This window comes from Nerophis lumbriciformis, linkage group LG25, assembly GCF_033978685.3.
Source record: "Nerophis lumbriciformis linkage group LG25, RoL_Nlum_v2.1, whole genome shotgun sequence".
Classification (NCBI taxonomy): domain Eukaryota; kingdom Metazoa; phylum Chordata; class Actinopteri; order Syngnathiformes; family Syngnathidae; genus Nerophis; species Nerophis lumbriciformis.
The window spans coordinates 39,739,051-39,761,728 of NC_084572.2; the positions used below are offsets into that span (position 1 = coordinate 39,739,051).

A 22,678-nucleotide genomic window follows, 5' to 3' on the forward strand; every position below is an offset into this window, starting at 1 on the left:
AAATCGCTGAATTTTCACATTTGCCGTTCAAATACTGAGAAGAGACGGTGCGGTGATCAGCAGCCAGTTGAGGCACGTCACTCAGCGCCTCAACATGGATTGTGGACTCGGCTAACTGCTGGCCTGCTGTGCAGTGAGACCGTATTGCTATATGAATTATATTATACATTTCCATAGTTTAGTTAGCTGAGGTATATAATGTACAGTGTATTTTGTCAACAGCTGTATGTGTGTAACGTATTTCTTGTGCTGAACAATCACAAAACTGCTACGAAGACGCACTGTGTGAGGCTCGCAGTAATTCCGCCTCCTGGTGCCGGTTAATGCACTCCTGCCGTAGAACGCACCCCCCGACGGGAGTGCCCCACCAACCAAAGCCCACACCCAAACCCCCCACGTGCAAGACTGAACCCACTCAAAAAAGTCACCCAACAAGAAGCCAAAAAGTGCAAAAACAACAATGCTCGCGTTGGATGAGCCGTGAACGACTGCAGGGACACAACATTAGGTACACCTGCAGACTGCAGCACGGATTTCATATTTCATTCATTCACAACTCCTCCAACACGAACATTATTGTTTTTGCACTTTTTGGCTTTTTATTAAATAACTTTTTGAAATAGATTCAATCTTGCACGTGGAAAATTTAAGTGTGGGCTTTAGTTGATACAACACTCCCGTCAGGGGGTGCATTCTACGGCGGGGGTGCATTAATCCAGCACAACCATAACAACGTTTTTTTTATTAAATGTGCTTTGTTGTGTGCTACAGTTTGTATGTGTAAAGTTAAAGTTAAGTTAAAGTAGCAATGATTGTCACACACACACTAGGTGTGGTGAAATTTGTCCTCTGCATTTGACCCATCCCCTTGATCACCCCCTGGGAGGTGAGGGGAGCAGTGGGCAGCAGCGGCGCTGCGCCCGGGAATCATTTTTGGGGAATTAACCCCCAATTCCAAGCCTTGATGCTGAGTGCCAAGCAGGGAATAATGCTGGTATGAGCTTTTAAACATAACCCGTTAACTGCTGCCAATCAAATGGTGAATAAGATACTCTTTAGGGTTCATATGTTTGTAAATCTGACTGTGATGAAGTCAGTGCCTCACCAGCCATCAACCTCACCGCACGTCACTGGTATATATATATGTATATCCATCGTCTTGTCTTTCGTAATGATTGTGAACGATAGTCAAAATTACGAAAAAGTATAGTTGCCCTTTAATACTACCGTATTTTCTGGACGATACAGCGGGGAAAAAAATGCATATTTGTTTATTTATATATATTTATATATATATATATATATATATATATATATATATATATATATATATATATATATATATAGCTGCACCAGACTATATGTTGTGAAATGAGTTCTTTACACAGAAAGATTTTGTTAATGTTTATTTACATATGTTTTTTTGTTCTTGTATGTTACTTAATTGTTACCTGTACGGAAACCGTTAAGGTATGTAAATAAACCTTTACAAAATATTTGTCTTTTCACAATGTATATATCTACAACTGTGTGGCTAATATATCAGATTTGTTTTCTTTCTTTCTCAAATGTAGTGAGTGCGGCTTATAGTCTGGAAAATATGTTAAACAGACAACACGCCTTTTTCCAAGATATTCTACGTTGTTTGTAGCCCGCAGCTTGCTAACGCTAAGAGCCTACTAAACGCTGCGTGTGAAACAGAATAAAACATGCTTAGATTCAAACGTGCCAGTCTAAAACATGTAGCAGGTGATGGCGTTAAAAGTCATGTTTGATGGTCTCACAGCCGTCTCTTTATTAGCTTTGCTTTCACGCTGGAAACATGAAAAAGCTCGCCAAAAGCATGTTTTCTCCCTGAAGCGTTAATGACAAGGATTGTGGCGGTTAATGACGCCGCAGGTTGGCGCCATGTTTTGGAAAGACAACTTGTTAAGTGTGGAAGGTTAATTGTGAATAAATGGTTGATGCTTTGTCTGCAGGCCAACCTGCAGCGTTGTGATTGTGGTTGGTAAGTGGTATTAATGTGTACAACTGCATTTATGTGGCAGGTGAAGAGCCCATCGGAGTGAGACATGACTTGCATTGATCAAACCTTTCATCTCCAGTGGCAATCAGACGTCTTGCATCGACCGCATTGGTGGCTTTGCAGATGGCAGAGTGTGGTTTATTGATTGTTTTGTTGTTGTTCTACCCCTGAAAGACGCATAATTACTATCTCTCCAACACCTTCACTTAGCACACGCACACCAGTCCTCGTCTGAGGCGTTGCCATCGCAAACACGGCGCTGGTCTATTCTGGGATGCGAGGAAAGACGCCACAAAGTTCTGTTTTTTTGGGGCATCTTTAGAAATGCTGTCTCTTTGTGTTTGTGCAACACTTGTTGTGAAACAAACAGAAAAAAAATAATATCTTCAAATATTTCCACATCAATCAGTTGCCTGGTTACCTGTTTTGTTATTTTGACTTGAAAGGTGCGCTTGCTGTACATCCACTAGGCCAGGGGTGCTCACACTTTTTCTGCAGGCGAGCTACTTTTCAATTGATCAAGTCGTGGGGATCTACCTCATTCATATATATCATTTATATTTACTTATTTATGAAATATATGTTTTTGTTAACAAGTTAAAGGTGTTTAATGATAATGCAAGCATGTTTAACACATATAGTTAATATTGTTAATACATTAAAAGTGTTTCATGATAATACAAGTATGTTTAATACATATAGTTAATATTGTTAACAAGTTAAAGGTGTTTAAAGATAATGCAAGCATGTTTAACACATATAGTTAATATTGTTAACAAGTTAAAGGTGGCTAAAAATAATACAAGCATGTTTAACACAAATAGTTAATATTGTTAACAACTTAAAGGTGGTTAAAGATAAAACAAGCATGTTTAACACATATAGTTATTATTGTTAACAAGTTAAAGGTGGTTAAAGATAATACAAGCATGTTTAACACATATAGATTCCTTTCTTTCATGAAGACAAGAATATAAGTTGGTGTATTACCTGATTGTGATGACTTGCATTGATTGGAATCAGACAGTGGTGATGATAACGTCCGCATTTTCGAATGGAGGAGAAAAAAAGTCCTCCTTTCTGTCCAATACCACATGAAAGTGGTTGGTTTTTGGCATCTTATTTGTCCAGCTTCCGTACTCCTTTGTATACACTTTACAAGAAATACATTGTCGGCAAACTCCGTAGCTTGCTAGCTTGTGCACGCCAGCTTTCTGAGACTCTTATTTTGGTAGCGCAGGCAGGATGAAGCAGAGCTTTTATTGTGCAACTGTGCAGTCGGTCTTTGGAGTCTGTTGAAATAAAGTGTTTCTCGCCTTCCAGTCGGTAATTTTAATGAGCTGGCAGCAGCCAGCGTCATCTCAAAAGACCCTCGGGTGCCGTGAATGTCAATCAAGTGACGAAAGTGACGTCATAGTGAAGATTTATGATCGCTCATTTTTAGGACTATTTTTTTAATGCCTAGCTGGTGATCGACTGACACACCCTCCGAGATCGACCGGTAGATCGCGATCGACGTAATGAGCACCCCTGCACTAGGCTAATGATCTTAGCGTTAACACTACGGCACTCATATTATTTCATCTTTCTGGCTAAAAGTTTTGACGGTCTTCTAAAGCAGGGGTCTGCCATGTTCTTCAGGCCAAGGACCTTCACACTGAAGGAGAGGGGGCGTGTCCAAAGTGTGGCCCACATCTCCAGTTTTGCATATTGTCCAATAGGGAACAAACAAACTGTACAAATTTACGAAAAAAAATGGGCAAAAAGATGCAATGTTGATGCTAATAAACGATAACATGCGTTGTAACCTACAACAGTGTTATTCAACCATAGGGCCCAATGTTGGACCGCGAGCGCCACCTTGGGGGGTGGCCCAAAAACCTTTGTTTCTCAGCTGTAATACACTTTTCCACCACGTGTGGCAGTAGTGACAATACCAAACAAACAGAAGAAGTCTGGAGCTAAAGTCATCGAGAAGTTTCTTAAGTGCAAAAATGATGACTAAAGTGGTAAAGCTGTATTTGCATATGCACTGAAATGTTATTGACAGTTTTGTTAAAAACACATTTTAGTTTATTTACAAATTAATTGTACGGAAATAATATCCCTTTGTCCATCCATCCATCCATTTCCTACCACTTGTCCCTCTTTGTATGGACTATATTAGGTTATTACTTATTTTTAGTATTTTATATCTTTGTGATCAACATGTTTATATCATTTGACAAGGTTGTAATCTGTTACATAACATTATTGAGTAAGATTACTAATTCAGGGTTATTATTTCAGTGGAAATATTGGTCAAAAAGGTAAGGGCCTCCAACCCAAACCTAGCACAAAGTTTGGGGTTTTGAAAAATACTTTCAGTATTTATTTTTACAAAACCAAAAAATAAATGGAATAATTTCCCCGTGGGCTTTGACTATACAGAATACAGAACAGTATACCACCACCACTGTTGTTGGTCTGGACCCCAGGATGTAGAGATGGCATGCAAATTGCAGGTTAAATGTATTCATGAAGAAAAATGAAGAGTGTAGCAAGGGAAAGCACTGGAAGCATTGGGGGAAACTGTGCATATTTTGTTACAAGGCAAATCAAAAAGCACAAAAGTCAAGCTTCGATCCAGCCTTGTTCATTCTTTCTCATCTTGTTTTACTTTCCTGGCTTGTTGCAGCCATAGCTTGGACGGTGCTTACCACCACCTATTGTATCAGAGTATGCACCATGCATCTATACTGTACCTACTTTACATTACCAATATTAATAATACATGTAAAATATATGTAATTAACAATTGAAAAACACATTCATGTATGTTTATATACTTTAAAAAACCACCTGGTCCAGGTGGTCCAAGGCTGGCATATAAAGCATCCTGCTTGGCGACCAGCAACAGGTGTGTCCTGATTGGCTATCAGGGACAGGTGAGGAACTAAAACCAAATACCAGAAGCTCATAATTGTCATGACAGGTATTCATATAATAATAGCATGTGGAGCGCTAATAGCTAAATATGCTAACATGAATATGATGATATAATTATGTCTCCAAGTTTTTATTTTAAACCTTGTTTTTTTTATCCGTTGACTTAAATGTCGTCGTTTTAGTCGACGTGCATTTGTTTTGATTAGTTACCGTCTTATTTTCTTCAGGAGTAAATAGGTTGTGTTGCGTTTTGGACCAGTTGTTCCTCCCAGGGAATTCAAGTCACAATTCGCTCCCAAGTTCTTTCCGACACTTAAAGCTGAGTTGAAAAACCACCAGAGACAGAATAGGTATTTTGTTGTATATTCTCAAAGCTTTGCCAATATACATTTTGATTGAGACCAGTCTAACCCTAGAACCTTCTATCGCGCACACCCAAAATGGTCTGTCTTCCCAACGCCAAAAACCCCTCTCTCCTTCCATCTCTGTAGACCAAACAAATGCTAGTCTAAACACATTCCAAAGAACTCAAGGTTTACACACATAGTATACTTGCTGACAGAGCATCAAGAGAATAAACGAGCTGTGTTCAAATATGACTAAGAAATGAAAGAAGTACAACTTAAATTCAGATATATGTAAATATCTGCCTCCGACAATTGGTGACGATCAAAAGGTCAACAAATATTAGTCAGCAAATGTATGGCTGGTCTCTGCACCCTGGGGTCACGTTGCAAGCAACATTAGGTGTGTGCTGTTCTAAAATGTCTTGGCCTCTGACTTGGATCAGTCCGTCGTTGGTCAACTCTCCTACTCGGTCTTTAGTCCTGCAAACTAGTCTACATTGGCCGGCCACGGTCTGGTGGTCTCTGAGAGGCGTTGACATAGGGCTAAATAAATACGGGTGCCAGTAGGACTTGTACAAATGTCCTAACCGTGTCCCAGCAGACTTGCTCCTCTGACGTCTGCCGGTCCCTCGAGTCCAAAACAAGGCAGCGATAAATCTAGGGAGACTTTTAGCTGCCCACCTCATCATTTCCGGACGAGCTTGGACAAACCCTGCAAGCCTTCTCCGTGTTCCTTAACACCTCATTCTTCTCAAGATAGATTTGAGATCATCTCTTTAAACTCTTAACACTGTTTTTTTCTTTTCTTTTATCTCCACCCGCCATCTAAAACCATCCTTGTGATGTGCAATGCAGCCAAATACCTGAATGAGCATGTCAGAAATGCAATCAGGTAAACAAACTCCAACTATCTTCTCTCCTCTTTGATCTCATCCTGGCCATTCCTCCAAATCCATACCTTGCCCTCTATGTCCTCACTTACCACTAACTCCTATCTCCATCTTTTCATTTTGCCAGTGTGCTCACCTTTTTATCCCCTCTCTGGATCCCTGCATCCCTTGAGGAGGGAGATGCTATCCATCACCTCCCACCTTCCCTTCCATCCCGTCCGTCCTCTTGACCTACGTGAAGGACAAAGCGGCTCAAACCGCCATCTTGATGCTTACACCTAATCCCCTCCGTCTTCTATCTGACAATATATATATTTTGATGTTAAAAGAGATGGATTTTTTTGGCATTTTATATGTCAGAATAGTTCCTGTGTTTAATAACATTTCTGTAAATGGAAAGTAGCAATAGCATTGAAGCTATTATCATATATATATAAATATATGATGTATCACACCAAAAGACTTCCAATGTTTGCAAATGAATATATATGATCAAAATAGTATCCATCTCACAAAGATTCAGATCATGAGGAAGACTGTCACGTGATAGGAACCACAGATCCCTTCCCCATCAACAACAATGCTAACTAGAATGTGCAAATCCGGTGGCAAGTGCGTGTGAATGCCCTATGTGCGCAAATGCTTGAATGTCCACCAGGGGGAGTGTGTGAGTGTTGGAACGCTTCCAATCGCTTGAATTTGAATTTTTTTTTAAAAGATAGCCTTTCTCGTCCCAACCAAGAGGAACGTTTTGAAAGTGGAATGGTCCAAAACGGCTGAAAAATGTGGACTGTGAAAACTTTCCAGGAAGAGATGAAAATAGGGCTTTGGAAAACCAGGAATTCTGGGAATTTATGGAACTGTTTTAACTTGTAAAATGTTAGTTTGATTGTCCAAGGTGAGTGGAGTGTGTGGATGGTAGTTTGATTGTCCAAGGGGAGTGGAGTGTGTGGGTGGTAGTTTGATGGTCCAAGGTGAGTGGACTGTGTGGATGGTAGTTTGATTGTCCAAGGTGAGTGGAGTGTGTGGATGGTAGTTTGATTGTCCAAGGTGAGTGGAGTGTGTGGATGGTAGTTTGATTGTCCAAGGGGAGTGGAGTGTGTGGGTGGTAGTTTGATGGTCCAAGGTGAGTGGACTGTGTGGATGGTAGTTTGATTGTCCAAGGTGAGTGGAGTGTGTGGATGGTAGTTTGATTGTCCAAGGTGAGTGGAGTGTGTGGATGGTAGTTTGATTGTCCAAGGGGAGTGGAGTGTGTGGATGGTAGTTTGATTGTCCAAGGTGAGTGGAGTGTGTGGATGGTAGTTTGATTGTCCAAGGTGAGTGGACTGTGTGAATGGTAGTTTGATTGTCCAAAGTGAGTGGGATGTGTGGATGGTAGTTTGATTGTCCAAGGTGAGTGGAGTGTGTGGATGGTAGTTTGATGGTCCAAAGTGAGTGGAGTGTGTGGATGGTAGTTTGATTGTCCAAGGTGAGTGGAGTGTGTGGACGGTAGTTTGATTGTCCAAGGTGAGTGGAGTGTGTGGATGGTAGTTTGATTGTCCAAGGTGAGTGGAGTGTGTGGACGGTAGTTTGATTGTCCAAGGTGAGTGGAGTGTGTGCATGGTAGTTTGATTGTCCAAGGGGAGTGGAGTGTGTGGGTGGTAGTTTGATTGTCCAAGGTGAGTGGACTGTGTGGATGGTAGTTTGATTGTCCAAGGTGAGTGGAGTGTGTGGATGGTAGTTTGATTGTCCAAGGTGAGTGGAGTGTGTGGATGGTAGTTTGATTGTCCAAGGTGAGTGGAGTGTGTGGACGGTAGTTTGATTGTCCAAGGTGAGTGGAGTGTGTGGATGGTAGTTTGATTGTCCAAGGTGAGTGGAGTGTGTGGACGGTAGTTTGATTGTCCAAGGTGAGTGGAGTGTGTGCATGGTAGTTTGATTGTCCAAGGGGAGTGGAGTGTGTGGGTGGTAGTTTGATTGTCCAAGGTGAGTGGACTGTGTGGATGGTAGTTTGATTGTCCAAGGTGAGTGGAGTGTGTGGATGGTAGTTTGATTGTCCAAGGTGAGTGGAGTGTGTGGATAGTAGTTTGATTGTCCAAGGGGAGTGGAGTGTGTGGATGGTAGTTTGATTGTCCAAGGTGAGTGGAGTGTGTGGATGGTAGTTTGATTGTCCAAGGTGAGTGGAATGTGTGGATGGTAGTTTGATTGCCCAAAGTGAGTGGAGTGTGTGGATAGTAGTTTGATTGTCCAAGGTGAGTGGAGTGTGTGGATGGTAGTTTGATTGTCCAAAGTGAGTGGAGTGTGTGGATGGTAGTTTGATTGTCTAAGGTGAGTGGAGTGTGCGGATGGTAGTTTGATTGTCTAAGGTGAGTGGAGTGTGCGGATGGTAGTTTGATTGTCCAAGGTGAGTGGAGTGTGTGGATGGTAGTTTGATTGTCCAAGGTGAGTGGAGTGTGTGGATGGTAGTTTGATTGTCCAGGGTGAGTGGACTGTGTGAATGGTAGTTTGATTGTCCAAAGTGAGTGGGATGTGTGGATGGTAGTTTGATTGTCCAAGGTGAGTGGAGTGTGTGGATGGTAGTTTGATGGTCCAAAGTGAGTGGAGTGTGTGGATGGTAGTTTGATTGTCCAAAGTGAGTGGAGTGTGCGGATGGTAGTTTGATTGTCCAAGGTGAGTGGAGTGTGCGGATGGTAGTTTGATTGTCCAAGGTGAGTGGAGTGTGTGGATGGTAGTTTGATTGTCCAAGGTGAGTGGACTGTGTGAATGGTAGTTTGATTGTCCAAAGTGAGTGGGATGTGTGGATGGTAGTTTGATGGTCCAAAGTGAGTGGAGTGTGTGGATGGTAGTTTGATTGTCCAAAGTGAGTGGAGTGTGTGGATGGTAGTTTGATTGTCCAAGGTGAGTGGAGTGTGTGGATGGTAGTTTGATTGTCCAACAATTAGCAAGGTGTGTGTCCTCTTACAGAAATCATATTAAAACAAAAAATATATTGCCTCCCATTTCTTCCCATTTTCATACATTTTTGAAAAAGCCCCAGGGAGCCTAAAGAGCCACATGTGAGCCTCTAACAGAATCAAACAATGTCAGGAATAAGAAGAAGTTGATGGAGGGTTAGCATGCCATCCACATTTTCTTTTTCTTTTTTTACTAGCACGGAAATGATGGTGGGGGAGGATGCCGGACAGACCTGGCAGGCCCAAACGCATTGTGAGGGTTTGCTGGGAACGTCTGGCAGAGTCTCCTGTCAGAGAAAGTTTCAATTCCCACCTCCGGAAGAACTTTGAACATGTCACGAGGGAGGTGCTGGACATTGAGTCCGAATGGACCATGTTCCGCGCCTCTATTGTCGAGGCGGCTGACTGGAGCTGTGGCCGCAAGGTAGTTGGTGCTTGTCGTGGCGGTAATCCTAGAACCCGTTGGTGGACACCGGCGGTGAGGGATGCCGTCAAGCTGAAGAAGGAGTCCTATCGGGTTCTTTTGGCTCATAGGACTCCTGAGGCAGCGGACAGGTACCGACAGGCCAAGCGGTGTGCGGCTTCAGCGGTCGCAGAGGCAAAAACTCAGACATGGGAGGAGTTCGGGGAAGCCATGGAAAACGACTTTTGGACGGCTTCGAAGCAATTCTGGACCACCATCCGCCGCCTCAGGAAGGGGAAGCAGTGCACTATCAACACCGTGTATGGTGAGGATGGTGTTCTGCTGACCTCGACTGCGGATGTTGTGGATCGGTGGAGGGAATACTTCGAAGACCTCCTCAATCCCACCAACACGTCTTCCTCTGAGGAAGCAGTGCCTGGGGAGTCTGTGGTGGGCTCTCCTATTTCTGGGGATGAGGTTGCTGAGGTAGTTAAAAAGCTCCTCGGTGGCAAGACCCCAGGGGTAGATGAGATCCGCCCGGAGTTCCTTAAGGCTCTGGATGCTGTGGGGCTGTCTTGCTTGACAAGACTCCGCAGCATCGCGTGGACATTGGGGGCGGTACCACTGGATTGGCAGACCGGGGTGGTGGTTCCTCTCTTTAAGAAGGGGAACCGGAGGGTGTGTTCTAACTATCGTGGGATCACACTCCTCAGCCTTCCTGGTAAGGTCTATTCAGGTGTACTGGAGAGGAGGCTACGCCGGATAGTCGAACCTCGGATTCAGGAGGAACAGTGTGGTTTTTCGTCCTGGTCGTGGAACTGTGGACCAGCTCTATACTCTCGGCAGGGTCCTTGAGGGTGCATGGGAGTTTGCCCAACCAGTCTACATGTGTTTTGTGGACATGGAGAAGGCATTCGACCGTGTCCCTCGGGAAGTCCTGTGGGGAGTGCTCAGAGAGTATGGGATATCAGACTGTCTGATTGTGGCAGTCCGCTCCCTGTATGATCAGTGCCAGAGCTTGGTCCGCATTGCCGGCAGTAAGTCGGACACGTTTCCTGTGAGGGTTGGACTCCGCCAAGGCTGCCCTTTGTCACCCATTCTGTTCATAACTTTTATGGACAGAATTTCTAGGCGCAGTCAAGGCGTTGAGGGGATCTGGTTTGGTGGCTGCAGGATTAGGTCTCTGTTTTTTGCAGATGATGTGGTCCTGATGGCTTCATCTGGCCAGGATCTTCAGCTCTCACTGGATCGGTTCGCAGCCGAGTGTGAAGCGACTGGGATGAGAATCAGCACCTCCAAGTTTGAGTCCATGGTTCTCGCCCGGAAAAGGGTGGAGTGCCATCTCCGGGTTGGGGAGGAGATTTTGCCCCAAGTGGAGGAGTTCAAGTACCTCGGAGTCTTGTTCACGAGTGGGGGAAGAGTGGATCGTGAGATCGACAGGCGGATCGGTGCGGCGTCTTCAGTAATGCGGACGCTGTATCGATCCGTTGTGGTGAAGAAGGAGCTGAGCCGGAAGGCAAAGCTCTCAATTTACCGGTCGATCTACGTTCCCATCCTCACCTATGGTCATGAGCTTTGGGTCATGACCGAAAGGACAAGATCACGGGTACAAGCGGCCGAAATGAGTTTCCTCCGCCGGGTGGCGGGGCTCTCCTTTAGAGATAGGGTGAGAAGCTCTGCCATCCGGGAGGAGCTCAAAGTAAAGCCGCTGCTCCTCCACATGGAGAGGAGCCAGATGAGGTGGTTCGGGCATCTGGTCAGGATGCCATCCGAACGCCTCCCTAGGGAGGTGTTTAGGGCACGTCCGACCGGTAGGAGGCCACGGGGAAGACCCAGGACACGTTGGGAAGACTATGTCTCCCGGCTGGCCTGGGAACGCCTCGGGATCCCCCGGGAGGAGCTGGACGAAGTGGCTGGGGAGAGGGAAGTCTGGGCTTCCCTGCTTAGGCTGGCCCTGGAAATGAAAAGACAGCCGGCGATTTTGTAAATATTGAAAAATGAACCGACGGCTTGTGAATCTTTTAAGAGAAGGAGTGCGACGACGTGACCGCGCGAGGCGGCGGGCGCAGGACGCATCAGTAAACAAAATAAATCAACCGCCACCTCCATTACACACGCCGAGCTAGTGGAATAATGTGTGCTTGTAGTGGCAGCTCACATGACTTTCACAAGCAGCTGCCAACCATGTGTGTGTGTGTGTGTATCTGTGTGTGTGTGTGTGTGTGTGTGTGTGTGTGTGTGTGTGTGTGTGTGTGTGTGTGTGTGTGTGTGTGTGTGTGTGTGTGTGTGTGTGTGTGTGCGTGTGTGTGCAGGAGAAAAGAAGTAGCTGGTGACCTCTCACATCAGGAGGTCAACAGCATCTTTCCTTGCAGAGATGAATAATTGAGGCACCTTCATCAATATTTCACTAGTAACCAGCCTTATTTCTGTCCTGCCTGTAAGACTGAATCATTGATGGAAGTCTTCAAAACAACACTTCTGTCCTTGATGGAAGTCTTCAAAACAACACTTCTGTCCTCGCTCAACACTTTCTGTCAGTCTTCAAATCACGTCAGCCGTGATTCAACACTCACAGACTCGCTGCTGATTAAAGGGAAATTGCCGGTGATTTTGCGAGGCGCTCATCAGTTGAGACTTATCTGCGGGACGTGCCGCCATTTCATGCGGAAATGACTTTTTGTGCGCGCGTTAAAAGTGCTTCGCGACGCTTTGACACCGCGTTTGATGCCGCTGCCGCAGGCTGTCAGAGTAAGAGAAGAGATGATCATTATCACACACCATAAAACAACATTTGTTTGGGACTTTAGTTTGATGGTGTTGGAATAATTGTTTGTAAGTTATCACAAAAGAAACGTTGTATTATGAATGCTGTCTTTCGAGGCCTAACAAGAGGAAGAAAGCTCGTGAAACGCCACTGTGATTTCAACACGGACAGATGGCAGGATCTGCTCAACTTCCAGAGGAACTCTCTTTGAAGTGTTAAACGAACTCTCTCTGAAGTATTTCACAAACTCTCTTCCAACTATTTGGTAACCGAGGTCAACGCTATTTACGACCCGCTGCCCTCTTGAAGTCCCTGTGGTCAGGAGACGGGAGGGGTTATCCATTGTCCTCCAACACCTGCCCCAGCTGGATCCAGGAAGAGCCCAAGCCCGAGAAATCCTCTTCTTGGACTTCAATGAGACTGAAAACAATGACTGTTTTACATACTTCCCATTCCTGCTGTGACATGTGTTGGTGCGTGAACATTGAACATCTGAATAAATGAGGAGACGAAAACCTTCTTGGTCAGAGCGTGGTGCAGGACTGTACAGAGAGTGCAGTGGCCATGTCTCTCCTCAATATTGAGTCCAAATTGAATTCTGTCTCTGTTTGATTCCTTGCCTTTTGTCTTGTTTAATAGATGTCCTCAGTGTTTGAACATGACAGATGGTACGCTGACTTCTTCTTCTAACCCTAACCGTAGGGTTAGGTTTAGGGGTAGGGTTAGGGGTAGGGGTAGGGGTAGGGGTAGGGATAGGTTTAGGGTTAGGGTTAGGGTTAGGGGCGATATAGCTTGGTTGGTGGAGCGGCCGTGCCAGCAACTTGAGGGTTCCAGGTTCAATCCCCGCTTCCGCCATCCTAGTCACTGCTGTTGTGTCCTTGGGCAAGACACTTTACCCACCTGCTCCCAGTGCCACCCACACTGCTTTAAATGGAACTTAGATATTTGCTTTTACTATGTAAAGTGCTTTGAGTCACTAGAGAAAGGCGCTATATAAATATAATACACTTCACCTTTTTTTCCTTCCCTAGAGGGGGGGGGGGGGGTTACCCACATATGCGGTCCTCTCCAAGGTTTCTCATAGTCATTCACATCGACATTCAACTGGGGTGAGTTTTTCCTTGCCCTTATGTGGGCTCTGTACCGAGGATGTGGCAGCCCTTTGAGACACTTGTGATTTAGGGCTATATAAATAAACATTGATTGATTGATTGATTGATTCTTAACCTTTTTGACGTCAGGGCCCAACTTTGCCACTACAGGGGGCCCCGGACACACTCACTTACTAAAAGTGAGTCAGTCATCTTGATTTTAAAGCAGCACTGAGTAACTTTTCAATCTTCAGAGGCCTGAGGTTGTCTGTATCGCTTTTACTGGCACTTAGCGACATTAAAGCCTCACAAAAAACTACAAATGTGCTGACTTGCTTTACGACATGAGTCCCGCCCCCTTTCCCCACTCGTTAAAAAGACGGAAGTCGATGTGAAGGCCTGCGTGCCGCCAGAAAACTAAAAGAAGAAGAAGAACGCCGACGTGCAATTACTGCTCTCATGGTCAAAGCTCCAAAACAACCAAAGAAACAAAAAGTTTTGTCTGAAGAGGCAAAAAAAGAAACTCGGATAAAAAGGACAGTCAGGATCAACATTGCCCCAACTTTCACTCTCAGGCGTGAACTCAAAGACGAGGAATTTCAGACCGATGCTGCCTTGGCTCTGTTCCTGCTGGACTAGTAAGTGACTTTCGAGGCTAAAATCATACTTGCTAACCCTCCCGGATTTTCCGGGAGACTCCCGAAATTCAGCGCCTCTCCCGAAAACCTCCCGGGACAAATTTTCTCCTGAAAATCTCCCGAAATTCAGGCGGAGCTGGAGGCCACGCCCCCTCCAGCTCCATGCGGACCTGAGTGACGTGTTGACAGCCTGTTCACACGTCCGCTTTCCCACAACATAAACAGCTAATGATCGAGGGCGAGTTCTTGGTTTCTTATGTGGGTTTATTGTTAGGCAGTTTCATTAACGTCCTCCCAGCGCGGTAACAACACACAACAACAGCAGTCAAGTATTCGTCTACCGTAAAGCAGTTTGTCTGCCGTAAACAGCGATGTTGTGACACTTTTAAACAGGACAATACTGCCATCTACAGTACATGCATATGTGACAATAACATCTACTGTACATGCATATGTGACCCACCCATAATGTGTCACATTTTTGTGTTGATTTATTTATTTTATTTTGTGGTTTGAATTCGTTTTTGGAGCTGTCATTACACATTTATCAGTATTCACATTGGTCAGTAGGGGGCAGTAGGGCGTTTCTTCCCAATTGAATGCTATCACCTGCAGACCGGAAGTGTCTTGTCATTCTGATGAGCGCGACCAGTCTGTGAACAATTGAAACGTCCTGTGTGCTTTTTCCTCCTGTATAACAGGTTAGTTTTGGTGAATCAACTCACTGAATAATATCCATGTGATCTTTATAAGTTTAAGTACACATTCTGATGGTGGAGCCTAACTCTAAAGTGTTTGTGAGTTGTAGTTTGTATTTGTAAATGAATCCAGTGCACAGCTGCAGTAATCAATACAAAATGGTTACTGCATTGCGTACTTGAGTACGCAATGTTTATATAGGAACTTCTGATCCTAATTCAGACTCCCAAATCAGAGCTCCCGTTTTCTTATTGATTTTATAATGTATATTTGTATAATGTGTGTGTTCTGAAATAGTGACAGAGAATAGAACAAGGATGGACAATTCAACCCTTAACTCAACAATGAGTAAATGAGTGTTATGTGTGTGTTTATGTGTAAATAAATGAACACTTTTTTTTTAATTTTAAAAAAATGTTTTTAAATGTTTTTATTTTTTTTTATTTGTAAAATGTTTTAAACTTTTTTTTAATTTGTAAAATTTTTTAAAACAATTTTAAATGTTTTTAATTTTTTTAAACAATTTTAACAATTAACATTTTTTTTAGGGTTAGGGTTAGGGTTAGGGTTAGGGTTAAGATTAGGGTTAGGGTTAGGGTTAGGGTTAAGATTAGGGTTAGGGTTAAGATTAGGGTTAGGGTTAGGGTTAAGATTAGGGTTAGGGTTAGGGTTAAGATTAGGGTTAGGGTTAGGGTTAAGATTAGGGTTAGGGTTAGGGTAAAAAATTTTTTTAAAAAGTTAAAAAAAAATTTAAAAAAGTTAAAAAAGTTAAAAAAAAAGCTAAAAATATTAAAAAAATTAAAAAAATTTTTAAATGTAATAAAATTTTTAAAAAAAATTAAAAAAAAGTTAAAATGTTTCCAAAAATTAAAAAAAATTTAAAAAAATTAAAAAAATTAAAAAAATTAAAAAAATTAAAAAAATTAAAAAAATTAAAAAAATTAAAAAAAAATGTTTTAAGTTAAAACATGATTTTCAAGGTAAAAAAAAATTTTCAAGGTAAAAAAAAATTTTCAAGGTAAAATTTTTTTTTCAAGGTAAAAAATGATTTTCAAGGTACAAAAAAATTTTAGGGTTAGGGTTAAGATTAGGGTTAGGGTTAGGTTAAGATTAGGGTTAGGGTTAAGATTAGGGTTAGGGTTAGGGTAAAAAAAATTTTTTAAAAGTTAAAAAAAATTAAAAAAAAGTTAAAATGTTTCCAAAAATTAAAAAAAATTAAAAAAAATTTAAAAAAATGTTTTAAGTTAAAACATGATTTTCAAGGTAAAAAAAAATTTGCAAGGTAAAAAAAAATTTTCAAGGTAAAATTTTTTTTTCAAGGTAAAAAATGATTTTCAAGGTACAAAAAAATTTTAGGGTTAGGGTTAGGGTTAAGATTAGGGTTAGGGTTAGGGTTAGGGTTAAGATTAGGGTTAGGGTTAGGGTTAGGGTTAAGATTAGGGTTAGGGTTAGGGTAAAAAAATTTTTAAAAAGTTAAAAAAAATTTAAAAAAAAGTTAAAAAAAAAAGTTAAAAATATTAAAAAAATTTAAAAAAAAAATTCAAAAAATTAAAAATGTAATAAAATTTTAAAAAAAAATTAAAAAATTTAAAAAATGTTAAAATGTTTCCAAAAATTAAAAAAAAATTAAAAAATTAAAAAAAAATGTTTTAAGTTAAAACATGATTTTCAAGGTAAAAAATAATTTTCAAGGTAAAACAAAATTTTCAAGGTAAAATTTTTTTTCAAGGTAAAAAATGATTTTCAAGGTACAAAAACATTTTCAAGGTAAAAATTTTTTTTCAAGGTAAAAAATGATTTTCAAGGTACAAAAAAATTTTCAAGGTAAAATTTTTTTATTTTATTTACCGTATGTATATATTTATAAATAAATAATAATTTTATATATATATATATATATATATATGTATATATATATATATTTATATGTAATAAAATATATATATATATATATATAGCTAGAATTCACTGAAAGTCAAGTATTTCTTATATATATATATATATATATATATATATATATATATATATATATATATATATATATATATATCTTAACCACGCCCCCCACCCCCACCTCCCGAAATCGGAGGTCTCAGGGTTGGCAAGTATGCTAAAATCTAATTGCTAATGCTAATGTTAGCTATCAGAAATTTGCGTGGTAGCAAATAATAGCCACTAGCTTGATAATTCCCCTCATACTTCATTCAGAACAAATCTTTCTTTGCTTGGGACTCGCATCCACCCCGATACATTCCTGCTAGTAGCGTCAATTCAAGGTCATTTCTGGATAGGGTCTGCTATTTAACATCAGCATAGCCATGAGAGATGTCATATTTGTGCCAATATTACAGCGCGCTAGTCCTCGTGGGAAATGTGGTCTTCTTCTGACAAAACACTACCGCTTTGGTCCACCGGCGCCGCCAAAATCAACCAAAACTGAAAGTTCTTAAGTGAAGCTTTAACCGTACGCAATAATTGTATCCAACCTACTTGCCGTCAAATGATATGAAAGTATGTCTTAGTCACACAGATTATTCAACACACACTGAAACAATGTTGACAACTTCTTGACGTTGAAACAACATGCTCTTTGACGACCTTCAATCAATGTCGGGTTCTAACCTTGATTTGACATTGAAATGTTATCATTTCCCAAGCAATATTCTACAACACAAACACAACATTGAAACAACATACTTTTTGACGACCTTCAATCAATGTTGGGTTCTAACCTTGATTTGACCGTTGAAATGTAGTCATTTCACAACCAATATTCTGTAACAATACAAAACATGCTTCTTGGTGAAGTGGACTCAATGTTGGCTTCTGACTTTGATTTGACATTGAATTTGGATCATTTCCCAAGCAAGAAGGTGGATCCAACGTTAGACATCAACGTTGTCTTAGTTTACCAACACAACTATTTTGCAACCTTGTTTCAAAGTCAGTTTTAAAGGACATATACGTATAATCAACGCTGTATCAATGTCTGGGAAAGCTCTCTACATTAAGAACCCCATTTTTTATATTTAAGGGACATTTCCACCGGTGTGGGCGTCACGTGTCTTGCCCAAGGACACAACGGCAGTGACTAAGATGGCGGAAGCTAAATTTGAACCGGAAACCTCAAGTGTCTCCAACAAGTACACAAGGTTGGTCTTTTCTTGTACTTTAGCAAAGTCTTTTACTAAAAGTAAACCTGGTAGGCGACTATCAGATAGCAGCTACGCAACAGCTAAGCACACAATAGCACAGAAGCTAGCATGCAAGGGACTAACATTAAGTCAACACAGAAAAATGCTGCATTCGTGCACTATTCTCGCCTGTGGAAATGGTTCCAATGGAAATGGTTCCAATTGAAATGGTTCCAATGGAAATGGTTACAATTGAAATGGTTACAATTTAAATGGTTACAATTTAAATGGTTCCATTGGAAATGGTTCCAATTGAAATGGTTCCAATTGAAATGGTTCCAATGGAAATGGTTCCAATTGAAATGGTTCCAATTGAAATGGTTCCAATTGAAATGGTTCCAATGGAAATGGTTCCAATTGAAATGGTTCCAATTGAAATGGTTCCAATGGAAATGGTTACAATTGAAATGGTTACAATTGAAATGGTTCCAATGGAAATGGTTCCAATGGAAATGGTTCCAATGGAAATGGTTCCAATTGGAATGGTTCCAATGGAAATGGTTCCAATGGAAATGGTTCCAATTGAAATGGTTCCAATGGAAATGGTTACAATTGAAATGGTTACAATTGAAATGGTTCCATTGGAAATGGTTCCAATTGAAATGGTTCCAATTGAAATGGTTCCAATGGAAATGGTTCCAATGGAAATGGTTCCAATGGAAATGGTAACAATTGAAATGGTTCCAATGGAAATGGTTACAATTGAAATGGTTCCTATGGAAATGGTTCCAATGGAAATGGTTCCAATGGAAATGGTTCCAATTGAAATGGTTCCAATGGAAATGGGTCCAATTGAAATGGTTCCAATGGAAATGGTTCCAATTGAAATGGTTCCAATTGAAATGGTTCCAATGGAAATGGTTACAATTGAAATGGTTACAATTGAAATGGTTCCAATGGAAATGGTTCCAATTGAAATGGTTCCAATGGAAATGGTTACAATGGAAATGGTTCCAATGGAAATGGTTCCCATGGAGATTTTGGAAGAGTTCTTGCAGTTCTTAAGGTTCTCCATCACAAAGGGGGAAAAAAGTTTTTAAATAACCAAAATAAAAGAAAACGCAGAGAAATGTTGCTTAGTCTCTTAAACCGCTCTCATCCAGTCTCAACACCATGGAGTTAGTCTCTTTAAACTACGTATAACTACCCACAGTAAACTACCCACAGTAAATTACTTATAACTACCTACAGTAAACTACTTAGAACAACCTAAAGTAAACTACTTAGAACTACCCACAGTAAACTACTTAGAACAACCTACAGTAAACTACTTAGAACTACCCACAGTAAACTACTTAGAACTACCTACAGTAAACTACTTAGAACTACCCACAGTAAACTACTTAGAACTACCTACAGCAAACTACTTAGAACTACCTACAGTAAACTACTTAGAACTAGCTACAGTAAACTACTTAGAACTACCCACAGTAAACTACTTAGAACTACCTACAGTAAACTACTTAGAACTACCCACAGTAAACTACTTAGAACTACCCACAGTAAACTACTTAGAACAACCTACAGTAAACTACTTAGAACTACCCACAGTAAACTACTTAGAACTACCTACAGTAAACTACTTAGAACTACCCACAGTAAACTACTTAGAACTACCTACAGCAAACTACTTAGAACTACCTACAGTAAACTACTTAGAACTAGCTACAGTAAACTACTTAGAACTACCCACAGTAAACTACTTAGAACTACCTACAGTAAACTACTTAGAACTACCCACAGTAAACTACTTAGAACTAGCTACAGTATGTACGTTAGCAATACGGTTGATGAATGGTGACACGCTACATTAGATGTGTTGTATGTCCACAAGATGGCGTCACAAGTTCATCGCGGGAAATACTTTTTACTCATGGAAGCAACACCACGCTAAAATGAAGTTGACATCACAGAGAGGGAGCCAACATCACATCTCTTGCACACCACTACCACCAGGGAATAATGAACAACTAATCAACATCACATCTCTAGCACACCACTACCACCAGGGAATAATGAACAACTAATCAACATCACATCTCTTGCACACCACTACCACCAGGGAATAATGAACAACTAATCAACGTCACATCTTTTGCACACCACTACCACCAGGGAATAATGAACAACTAATCAACATCACATCTCTTGCACACCACTACCACCAGGGAATAATGAACAACTAATCAACATCACATCTCTTGCACACCACTACCACCAGGGAATAATGAACAACTAATCAACGTCACATCTCTTGCACACCACTACCACCAGGGAATAATGAACAACTAATCAACGTCACATCTTTTGCACACCACTACCACCAGGGAATAATGAACAACTAATCAACATCACATCTCTTGCACACCACTACCACCAGGGAATAATGAACAACTAATCAACATCACATCTCTTGCACACCACTACCACCAGGGAATAATGAACAACTAATCAACATCACATCTCTTGCACACCACTACCACCAGGGAATAATGAACAACTAATCAACGTCACATCTTTTGCACACCACTACCACCAGGGAATAATGAACAACTAATCAACATCACATCTCTTGCATACCACTACCACCAGGGAATAATGAACAACTAATCAACATCACATCTCTTGCACACCACTACCACCAGGGAATAATGAACAACTAATCAACGTCACATCTTTTGCACACCACTACCACCAGGGAATAATGAACAACTAATCAACATCACATCTCTTGCACACCACTACCACCAGGGCATAGTGAACAACTAATCAATGATTGTAGTGACAAGCTTGCAATCCTACACTTTGTGCAGAAGAAGAATCGATGAAGCACTTCCAGTCTCCTAATTAACCAGAAGGAACACAATTCAGTGGAAAGATTCCACACTGCTAGGCCAACAAACTGAAATCGTGGTCTGACACGTCGCTTGGCAACAGGCACCGCCTTTTAAAGGCACACACACACACACACACACACACACACACACACACACTCCGCTCTCATGAAACATCTCTCAAATGCATACGCCAAATATTTGAAGTTTTTATTTTTTTAAATAACGTATTTCTTTCCCGAGCAATAAATCACATTTATCCAAGAGTAATTATGTTATTCATTCAATGACTTTTTAAAAGTAAATTTCTGAACACTGCGTACGACACGTGAGCAGTTATCCCGCATGGACTGGATGTTGACAAAATAACATTTGTCAGCTTGAAAAATCCGACATATGTTTTACATTGTATATATGATATAAACATATAATATAATATATCAGTATATATCATATACTGTACATATATTATGTAAATATTACGTGTATATGTTATTATTTTATATTGCTTTTAGTCTATTTTATACCTGCAGTGTCCTTTGCATTTTTTCCATCCTTTGTAACTGAGCTACTGTGTGGAACAATTTCCCTTGTGGCTCATTAAAGTTAGTCTAATATCAATCTCATTTCTTTAGCAGTTTTATTGAAAGGACACAAACTTGTTGGACTTGTCGCATGTGAGTCGCTTTTCAACTTATTTGTGGTGTTTTTGTTGTTGCCAAGTGCCACTCACGACTATTGTTATTCCTTCAAAATAAGATGACACATCAAACAAACTTGAATGGTCAATAGGATGTGAACAAAAGGGTTTTCAAGAGAAGAGCGTAAAAGAAAAGCTTGGTGTTTAGCGCTCACTGGCCAGTGTGTGACAAGTCAAATGTGGCCAGCTGTCACCAAACTAATGACTTTTATTTCCAGCTGAGAGGAGGCAAGAAGAAAAGGAGCCACTTAGTGTTTGGCATGTAAATTGTGATGCAGGAGATGGCAGATGAAAGGAAAACAAAGAAGGATCCAAAGTGGCAGAAAAGCTTTTGAGGTTAGAAATGTTGTGATTGTCCTCGTAATGTTTCCTTTTCTTTTCTTTACCAGTCATCACTTAAACCTGCTCCTTGTCCCGTGTGGACACACTGAAGTATATTTCACGGTCATTATTCAGGAAACAATCTTCATACTTCATCCCCTTTTCAATCTGCTCAGCTTTTTCCCAAGCAGATATCTTCATGTGTGCTAGAATTTTACCCACAGTGCATTGCGCTAGTCCGCCTTGGTTGTCAGTTTTTATTTGCCATCCTCTTGGCTCCCACATGCACCTCTAATACAACATACTTGTACTTGCTATGGAAGCACTAAAACAACAACAAAGATGGCGGGCAGAAGACGCTGTGGAAGTGGAATCATGTCAATTAGAGCCGCTGAAAAAAGGCTCTGGAAAACATCATCCATGCAAAATGGAGCTGATACGTGTTAGGTAGACCACATGGAAGTCTTTTAATTGTACAAAAAAATCATGATATGACTCATTTAGGTCATTGTGTGTGTGTATATATATATATATATATATATATATATATATATATATATATATATACATATATATATATATATATTAGAGATGCGCGGATAGGCAATTATTTCATCCGCAACCGCATCAGAAAGTCGTCAACCATCCGCCATCCACCCGATCTAACATTTAATCAGAACCGCATCCGCCCGCACCCGCCCGTTGTTATATATCTAATATAGACGATGCAAGGCATTAGTGAGGTTATAAGGCTTTTGCCTGTTAAAGAAAGGAGACTGATCCAATGCAGCACAGACATTCGCGTGCCACGCTGTCACGACCCAGACGCACACCGGTGCGCAATCATACGGGAGCCGCGCTGAGCGCACCTCTAAGCGCGTCTCGCTGCCGGCGACGGCCGGGTATGGGCCCG

The 22,678-nt window shown here is 41.1% G+C and overlaps 1 long non-coding RNA gene across 2 annotated transcripts in view; it reads left to right on the forward strand.

Annotated features, from left to right (window-relative positions):
• LOC133621939 (uncharacterized) overlaps positions 1 to 22,678 on the forward strand; it is a 102,467-nt gene that overhangs the window by 48,006 nt on the left and 31,783 nt on the right. The window contains exons 5-6 of one of the 2 annotated variants that reach the window (XR_009817713.1): positions 6,157 to 6,193; positions 6,319 to 7,253. This is a non-coding gene — a long non-coding RNA (uncharacterized lncRNA). Of the gene's footprint in view, positions 1 to 6,156; positions 6,194 to 6,318; positions 7,254 to 17,750; positions 17,869 to 22,678 lie in introns of those variants that run through there. The other variant, XR_009817714.2, reaches the window with a different exon arrangement.